The 8966-nt window shown below is 44.4% G+C and overlaps 1 long non-coding RNA gene across 1 annotated transcript; it reads left to right on the forward strand.

Annotated features, from left to right (window-relative positions):
* The first annotated feature begins 336 nt into the window (after positions 1 to 336).
* Positions 337 to 2717, forward strand: LOC147108787 (uncharacterized). The gene is made up of 3 exons (XR_015080652.1): positions 337 to 487; positions 808 to 945; positions 1336 to 2717. It is a non-coding gene; the product is annotated as an uncharacterized LOC147108787 (long non-coding RNA).
* The last annotated feature ends 6249 nt before the right edge of the window (positions 2718 to 8966 follow it).

Genomic DNA, 8966 nt, shown 5'->3' on the forward strand with positions numbered 1-8966 from the left:
GGTGTATTGTTAATGTGATGTCGTTTCCACAATGTCAAGACATGGTTAGTGCTCATTTCAACAAAATTTTAACTTTTTCTAAATTTTAAAATGTTCAATTTCAGCATTGTACTCTCCTGTACCAAGGGTTTCAAGCTCTGCTATGGAGAACTTCGAACTATTACATTGGCACTTGGGGGTCATACTTGTTTCCTCCTCCTGTGCATCAGTAAGGGTCCAGTGTAATGTTATGACTATGCAGCTTTTCTGTATAACTCACCACTCACAAATGTTTATCTATTTAGATGTTAAAACTATTTTTTTTTAACTGGAGCCTATATTTTCTGGTCACAAAGGCTGGCAGCGGAGGATGAAAACAAGCACTTGAGGACTGCTGGAGGCCATTATAGGAGAGTGGTGCAGACACCTCTCTGGAGAGAGGTGGCAGAGGCAGTCAGTGCAACCTCCACCATCTCAAGAACTCAATGACCTCACAAGATTGGCCAAGGTAAGTTAAGGTTCCAGTGCCAATACACACCCTCTACCACTCAGACTGCATCACTCACCTCTTTCCCTATCATACTCTTTCTCTTTCCGCAACTGGGTGGCAGGAAAACTCATTTCTGCTAAGGGCAACCTCTCCAAACATCAAGCACCTCCTTTACTCAAAGCCATTCTCTCCACTCACTGTGCCTGTCACAAGAGCATCTGCTAATCCTCAAGCACACTTCTTTTAAAAGGACAAGACACCTTCACCTCAACAACATGGCATGATATGTGGCAACCCTCCATGATACTCACTTGCCTGTAATATTGTCCTCTCTCCAGTCAAGGGACAAAAAGCCGTACAACTAATACCACTGAAGGAAAACTGAGGGAGGACCACAATCTCAGAAAACTCCGAGTCCGCCGAAGGAGGAGGCATTAGATATAGCAGCAGATGGACAGGAGAGCCTGTAGGAGAGGGTGAGCTGCCAAGGGAAAGTTGGTAAAGCCTGCGCGAGGTTCATCATGTGTAGTTTCAGATTCTTGTGCTTTCTTAAAGTATTACAAAGCCCTTGCACTCATTATTTCATCATGGGCAAATGCCACTGACATGAACCTTGTCATTCATGTGGAAATTACTTATGAAATAATACTGGGCGACCTGCTGGTGGCGCTGTCCAGGGAGAGTATAAATACTCGGGCATGGGCCCAGCTTGCTCAGGACATTCTTTAACAGGAACTAGTGAAGGACACAACTAGAGCTCCATGTTGAAAAACAGTTGATTAAAGCCTTGTTTAATACTCAGACCAAGTGCCTAGTAGTTTTCTTACATCAGCTAAACGAGCTCTTCTGTCTTTCACGTCATACAGGGTGCTTTGGAGGACGAGGCCAACCGCTTTGAGGACCAGCCGGGCAGTTTGAGATCAACAGCTGCTGTCACGTTGTCACCACATCCATCTTGGCACGGTACCTGAAAAGGATAGTCACAGTGTGAAGAAGTAGTTGTAGAGAGAGAGAATAGATTTTTGTGGCACTTCCTGGTGAATGTTATTAAGTAAACATGGCTTGACCACATAAGTTCATTTCTGTGTCTGCTTTTCAACTTTTGGCAGAGAGATGATGGGAGGGAAATGCAGATTTCTTGTAAAGTGAGGGACTTGGTGAATGACTGGGGGGGGAAAGAACCGACAGCTGTGAAGTGAGCTTATTTGATAAGAGAACCTTTATTTATTTATTGGAAGCTCTGGGCTCTCATCCTTGCCCTGGCAGCAGACTGCTGTTTCTCCTGTTCCACTTCTCCTTTTTGAGCTTCCTCCTTATTTTGTGGAGGTGGCTAACCAAGACTTTGTTAGCCTGCTGAGTGAGTGTCTCCATATACCTTCAGTTATGTCTGATTATGGACCTTCAACCTAGCCACTTCCATGTGTTCATCTTACTCCTCTTCATAACATCAAAATAAAGGTACTCCCATTGAGAAACCCATGTTTAGAATGCAAAGCAGTACATTGCGCAGAGCTGAGTAAAAGTGGCAGCAAAGGTCCTGGCTCAACCCCCAGCTGCCCCCTCCACCCCCCCCCCCAAGTAGTAAAAAGATTGCTATATAGGCAAAGAAACACCAATCTTCAGTACCATTACACAAATTGGCCTCCTCAATGTGGTCTGCCTCAGTAATAACTTGCAGCAACTCTTCCACTACTGATAGAGTGGCAATATTTAATTTGGGACAGATTCGGGCTACAAATGACGAGGAATAGGATGGAGGAGTGTAAGATATAGCCTAAAATGCCTATACATGCTTATTTAGATACTTTACATATTGGAAAGGCTACGTATCCCAGCATGCTTTTCCAACATGCCAAGAAGCCCTTGATGAGATCTAGCAGCTATCGATCTCCCACGATAGACAGGCGAACAGGCTGCCAATAACAAGATGAGAGGAAAGTCCTTAATTAGATCTAGGAAGCTATCACTCTCCCACAATAGCTAGACTAAAAAGAATACAAACAAGATAAAACAAGATATAAAACAGTGCAAGAAGTTCCACATAAAAGCAGAGAAGGAAGAGATTCCTGATGTCAACATTCCTCCCAGTGGAACCTGGTAATATCATGTCTGTTGTATTAATCGCTGTAACTTGTTAAGTACTAGGCTATTCTTGAGCATAAGAATTGTGTTTTACTAGTGAGTCAGCTTGTTAACTCTGTGACTGCTGTGTGTTCTTTTAAATCTATTAATAAAATATAACCGTTACACACCATATCGGTTTGGTCCTCTTCGGAATCTCTTACAGGGTGTTGGTGAAAAATAGATTCACTCGAGTCTGTCTCAAAGTAGAAGCTCACAGTTTATTGGTCAGAGCGCTCTGGGAGAAGAGCCATAGACCCCACGGTCTAGTGATCACCTTCTCACCATTACAGTGATATCGAAACTTCTTTTATACAGGCAATACACTACACACAAATGTGTTCACCCAATCATGTTCCCCCAGCAACAAGGTATTGAAACTTTACACAAATGTGTTCATCCAATTATGTTCCCCCAGCAACAATTCTCTTGTCCTCATCCAATCACATTCCCCCAGCAACAAGGTATTGAAACTTCTTTTATACATTATAGCAAAATATTACACACAGGTGTCTTCAACCAGTCACGCTCCCCCAGCAACAACTCCCCGGTCCTCACAGGAATGATATGGAATCTTCCAGAACTTTGGGCAGTTTTGCAGCTACCAATTACTGTAACTCATCAATACACACAATTTTGATTCATCGACTTTGCATTATAGAATAGTAGAATTACATTAATACATCCAAAGGGCTTTCAGCAAATAGTTTGCAGAAGGCTGCACCACTGAATAATTGTGAAATATTTAGTGTTTCCCACATTTAATAACTGTTCAACAATAATGTCAAGCATAATGATTTTAATGGGAGCAGACACAAACAGTTAATTCCTGCCCCGTCTTAAGCTGAGTTTGTTTTGTCTTGTGCCCATGTTTCTTATTTACAAGTTCACTTCTTACAATATATTCTTTAACTCTTTATGTTGCTGCTTTAAGCTATATAATTTTCACCCTAACAGTCCCTCCTGTTGGTCCCTGATCAAAACTCCTTTTGTGACAGGGAACCATCATAAGGATTTCAGGCAATGTAAGTAGGTCTTTGATACAGCCTTTGGCAATACTTCTTGTAGGGACTTATAGCCACACACCTCGCTCTTCGGGTCTCACTCGGTTAATTACCATGACACTTACAGCAGGCCGTGACATTTGAGCGTAACAACATTTTAACAATAGGACCATGCCATACATCACTAATATTATAACAAAGAACAAAATCAATCCTTGTACTATTGATGTCCCGAGTGACCCCAACCATCCAGTTGCCCAGCCCCAAAGGGTGGATGCCGGAGGTTGTTTTAACTTTTTTACTTCTTCCTGTATATGTTCTGCCAAATTAGTTACTTCTTCCGAGCTGTCTGGTATGTAGGTACAACATTCTACACCTATGAGAGCACAGGTGCCTCCTTTTTTCTGCCAACACATAGTCAAGGGCCATCCAATTTTGTAGAGCTACTGTGTGGAGGGCTACCATCTCTGTGTTAACCTTAAGGGCTTCAGCTGTATCGTTGGCCACCTGTTCCAGGATGGAGGCCATGTTAATGGATTCCCTTGCCAAGTTACCCACCCCATACCAGGGAAACACAATGGCCCAGAACCTTTCAGTCTCCGTGATGGCTCGTCTGGCTCTCCGGTGGAGGTCCTTCAGAGAACCCAGGTGATATATGTAGGGTATGATATAAGCCAGATAACAAGAATCCGTCCATTCTCGGGGCAACCAGGGGTAGGCCCTGCGACCGCACACAAAATAAGTCTCATTGTAGGGCGTATACTCATTTATCGCTGGGGGGTCCCATTGTACTGAAAAGTCACCGTTTTCATTTAATGACCGGAGTTTCACACTACCCCCTCTGACAGGCAAGATAATGTTATATGCGCAATTACTGTAGCCCACAATAGGATCTGCCGGATGTCCCTTCTTTGTGAGACATAGCCCCCCTCCTTGTCTCTTCTTACTCCTCGTTCTCAGGAACGGTGGTAGATAGGAATCATTATAGGTTGTCCGTGTCCACCCACTATAATGTTCTGGGTCGGACCCATGACTTTGGAGCTTTGTTATGGTGCTGCCGTCTGTCTCGGCGGCATAACAGCCCACGCTTGTGCATCCTGTTCTAACTCCAAACATCCAACTGACCGTCTCATCATCACTAAGTGGGATTGGTTGTAGGGGAATTCCTTCCTCCGATTGCATGGCGACATCGACGCAGACCCAACAGCTGGCAACGTTAACTCTCTTGGCATAGGTGTATGACATGTATAAAAAGGTGTTCACATGTAACTCTCTTTTGGCCCGTGGGGGTACTCTGGCCTGAGTCCTCCCGAGGCTACATATTATAATTACACAAACAAGCAAACTATCACATGATATCGCGTCATCTTATCACTTTATGTTAACAACGTTCCAAAGGCTATATCGCCAACCTAACTGTTTGTTGCTTATAGATTCTATTCTCCTGTCTTTCTTTTCAGTTGCTGAATCTCTGCTTCCGTTACAGCGTGCTTTATTTGAAGCTCCTTGAATTTATGCACCAGCTTTTCAGGGTCCATCTCTACCGGTGAAAGCATATCTTCATTCTCTGCTAGATCAAAAACTTCAATTGCCATGTCATTGTTAGCGAACATAGGGCTCATCTCTTCCTAGCCCAGGCCGCCACCATTCTTTACTTATTAGTTCAATCATTGGCCCCCTTCCCGTATGGGCGCTTCCATGGTGTAGTTCTAAGAGCGTTTGTATACATGCGGGGGCTATCACCTTCCCATCTTTCTGTCATATGGCCTCTTTGTCTGGTCTACCTCCTACTCGGTACCATTCCTGTCTTTCTCCTTCTGAGGTATCTTTATGTAATTTACTAATATCTATCTCTTCCACCTGTGCACTCACTATGTTTTCTTCAACCATTTCTTGTTCAAGAGCTTGCTGTGCTGCTAAATCAGCAGCATGGTTCCCTCTTTGTTCCTGATTCTGTATTTTCTGGTGCGCCTTTAATTTTATTACTGTTGCTTGTGCTGGGCTTTTGCAGCTTCCAAGAGGGCCTCTATTCGCTGCTAGTGTTTTATACGATCCCCTCCTGTTGTTACAAACCCCCTTCTTCCCCAGGCTGTAGTTAAAGAGTCCTAATACTTTCCTAACTCCCCTAACTGATGTACAATTTTTGATACAGCTTCCTTTGCCTCGGGTCGGATTGGGTACTGCTTATGGGGTTTATGTTTGGGTCCAGGGACACATATGGGTTTTGTGGTGACCAATCCAGTGTCCTGTTTTGAGGTCGCCCATACTGACTTTATTGCCTTGCATATGATCCCATAGTCTCCATCCTCCTTCCAGTCCCGGGCCACGAGTTTCGCACTTCCTACTGTTGCCAAATAGCAGAGTGGTTGTCCCCAATTTGCCTTATTTCCATCTTCCTGTACCCAGGTTAACTTTCCTTGTCTTGAATTTACTAGCAAATTAAATTCTTTTAACAAATCTATTCCTAAGATAGTCCCTTCACTATTTGGACATACATAAAATTGTGCGGGTAGTAATCGTCCCGCTAACTCCAATACTTGTACCTCACTTCTAAATGCATGTAAACGTTCCCCTCCCAACCCCACTATATCTATCCTGTGTTTGGTGAGGGGAAGCGGTAAATCGGTGATGGATACAGAAGCTCCCGTGTCTATTAACATATCACAATGCCGGCCCCCTAACAGTGCCGGTACATAGACTCTGGGATCTTCATTTTCCCTTTTAATGGGGGGCCGCTGCAAGTCAGTGGCCACTACCTTGTTCCTTTACGTACTGCAGGAACTTTTGATACATATCAGGGGTCTCGATCGGGTTTGGGTTCTCCCTTTTTGTCCAACACCTATCGGTCGGGTGTCCTAGTTTTCCACAGTTACCGCACACCAGTCGGTTTTGTTTGGGACCTCTACATTCTTTAGCCATATGACCCAGTTTTCCACAATTAAAACAAGCCCCCCTCTTCTTTGGGACAGTTCCCGAGTTAGTGTTGGCAGCCCCCATTCTTTCTTGTTTTATTGCCGGGGCTCGTTCCGCCTCTTTGGCATCTACCTGGCATGCCCATTGGACCACTGCATCATATGTATTAGCGGCCACCACTCCCATTTTTATTATTGCTTGGTGGGATTGGGATAGCCCGTCCTTAAACATTTGGATAAATGGCTGATCGGTCATTTGTGGGTTTGCCTGCCCCGATGATTCCCGATATGCGACAAACAATCGTTCGCCGTAATCACTACTGCTTTCCTCCTTTCTCTGCTTTATCATCATTATTATGCATCCCCAATTTGGTGAGGATCCCCCCAGGGCTTTGAAGGGGTTGTAACCCACGAGTTGGGCTGCCCTGTCTGCGGTTAGGGCTATGCGATCGGTCCAACCACCGTCTCAGTGCCCTTGTTGATTGTCCACCTCCCTCCATTTGTCAGCCGGGCATTTAGCCCGTACTAACTGGTGGATGTCCCGATGGTGGAGATCGTGGATGTCCCACATCTCCTCAAGATTTCTCCAAAATTCCCCATTTGTACTACGGGGCTTCAATGTTCCCAAATCTTTTAATATTATTTGTTTTTCTAAGGGGCTGAAAACCTGATATTTTGCTGTGGGCGCTAGTACTGTCCCCCCTCTTTTCAAGGGGGTGGCCTTTACTACCTTTGGTATTCCTGTGTTTTACCTAAATCATCATCATCACTATCTTCTAGGTCCGGCGGCAGTGTCGATGCTGCCGGGGCATAGGGGGGTGGTTTTTCACCTTTTGATTCAGGGCCTGATATCCCTACAGGGGCGCAAAGGTGCGCCTGTTCATTCCAATATTCGGATTTATCCGTTCGATATCCGTCGATAACTGTTTCTCCTGTTCTTAAAAACTCTACTTCCTGTTCTAGCTCAAGGATACTTTCATTTTTACTTGCAAGTCTAGTGTGGAGTCGCTGTACCTTATTAGTTAATGCGACTAACTGGTGCACTAGTATCACCCCCGCCTTTTTTGTCTTTTCCTGTTTCTGACCTTCCCACCACTCTCTTTTTGCCTTCAGATTCTGGAGCGGGTCCCACCCCTCCTTTCTCATCTTATCAACTAAACCCTTCCAGTCGTCTGCATAGAACCTAGTAAGGGACCCCACTGGTCCCCATTCTATTTCTTTCCCCGACGCCATTTTGTAGTCCAACTTACAGTCTTACCAAATGCTGAGTTCCTCTACTCGGGTTTGTTCTTGATACCTTAAAAAGACTTTAAGCGGTTAATTAGTCACAACACACACATATATTTATTGACATCACGATCCCAGGGTGCTTTGGAGCCTTTACGCCTACTTGATCCTGGCCATGACGTGGGGCCCAATCGCCCTCTTAATTCCAGCTCAGGCTAGGTGCATAAGACAGGCGCCCTCCTTGTCCATGTCGATCAGTCAATCACTCATTCCTTCGTGACCTTTATCGCTACACAGTGTTCCCTTAGCACTCGCGATCCACACTCACAACTGTGTTCCCCTACCTCTCACAGACTTTCCTTGATTCGTGATGCTACGGCACTGTCACTCTGCCTTCCCAGGTGACTCAATTTCTGGATGGTCAAAATTGACTTCTCGTCTGGGTTCACTGGTACGGGCGGTCTTTCAGTTCCGGAGCATCCTGCCAACTACGCCAATTGTTGGTGAAAAATAGATTCACTCGAGTCTGTCTCAAAGTAGAAGCTCACAGTTTATTGGTCAGAGCGCTCTGGGAGAAGAGCCATAGACCCCGCGGTCTAGTGATCACCTTCTCACCATTACAGTGATATCGAAACTTCTTTTATACAGGCAATACACTACACACAAATGTGTTCACCCAATCATGTTCCCCCAGCAACAAGGTATTGAAACTTTACACAAATGTGTTCATCCAATTATGTTCCCCCAGCAACAATTCTCTTGTCCTCATCCAATCACGTTCCCCCAGCAACAAGGTATTGAAACTTCTTTTATACATTATAGCAAAATATTACACACAGGTGTCTTCAACCAATCATGCTCCCCCAGCAACAACTCCTCGGTCCTCACAGGAATGATATGGAACCTTCCAGAACTTTGGGCAGTTGTGCAGCTACCAATTACTGTAACTCATCAATACACACAATTTTGATTCATCGACTTTGCATTATAGAATAGTAGAATTACATTAATACATCCAAAGGGCTTTCAGCAAACAGTTTGCAGAAGGCTGCACCACTGAATAATTGTGAAACATTTAGTGTTTCCCACATTCAATAACTGTTCAACAATAATGTCAAGCAATATGGTTTTAATGGGAGCAGACACAAACAGTTAATTCCTGCCCCGTCTTAAGCTGAGTTTGTTTTGTCTTGTGCCCATGTTTCTTATTTACAAGTTCACTTCTTACAATAC

The sequence above is a fragment of the Somniosus microcephalus genome, chromosome 13, assembly GCF_052327205.1.
Source record: "Somniosus microcephalus isolate GS21.2 chromosome 13, FLI_Smic_1.0, whole genome shotgun sequence".
Classification (NCBI taxonomy): Eukaryota; Metazoa; Chordata; class Chondrichthyes; order Squaliformes; family Somniosidae; genus Somniosus; species Somniosus microcephalus.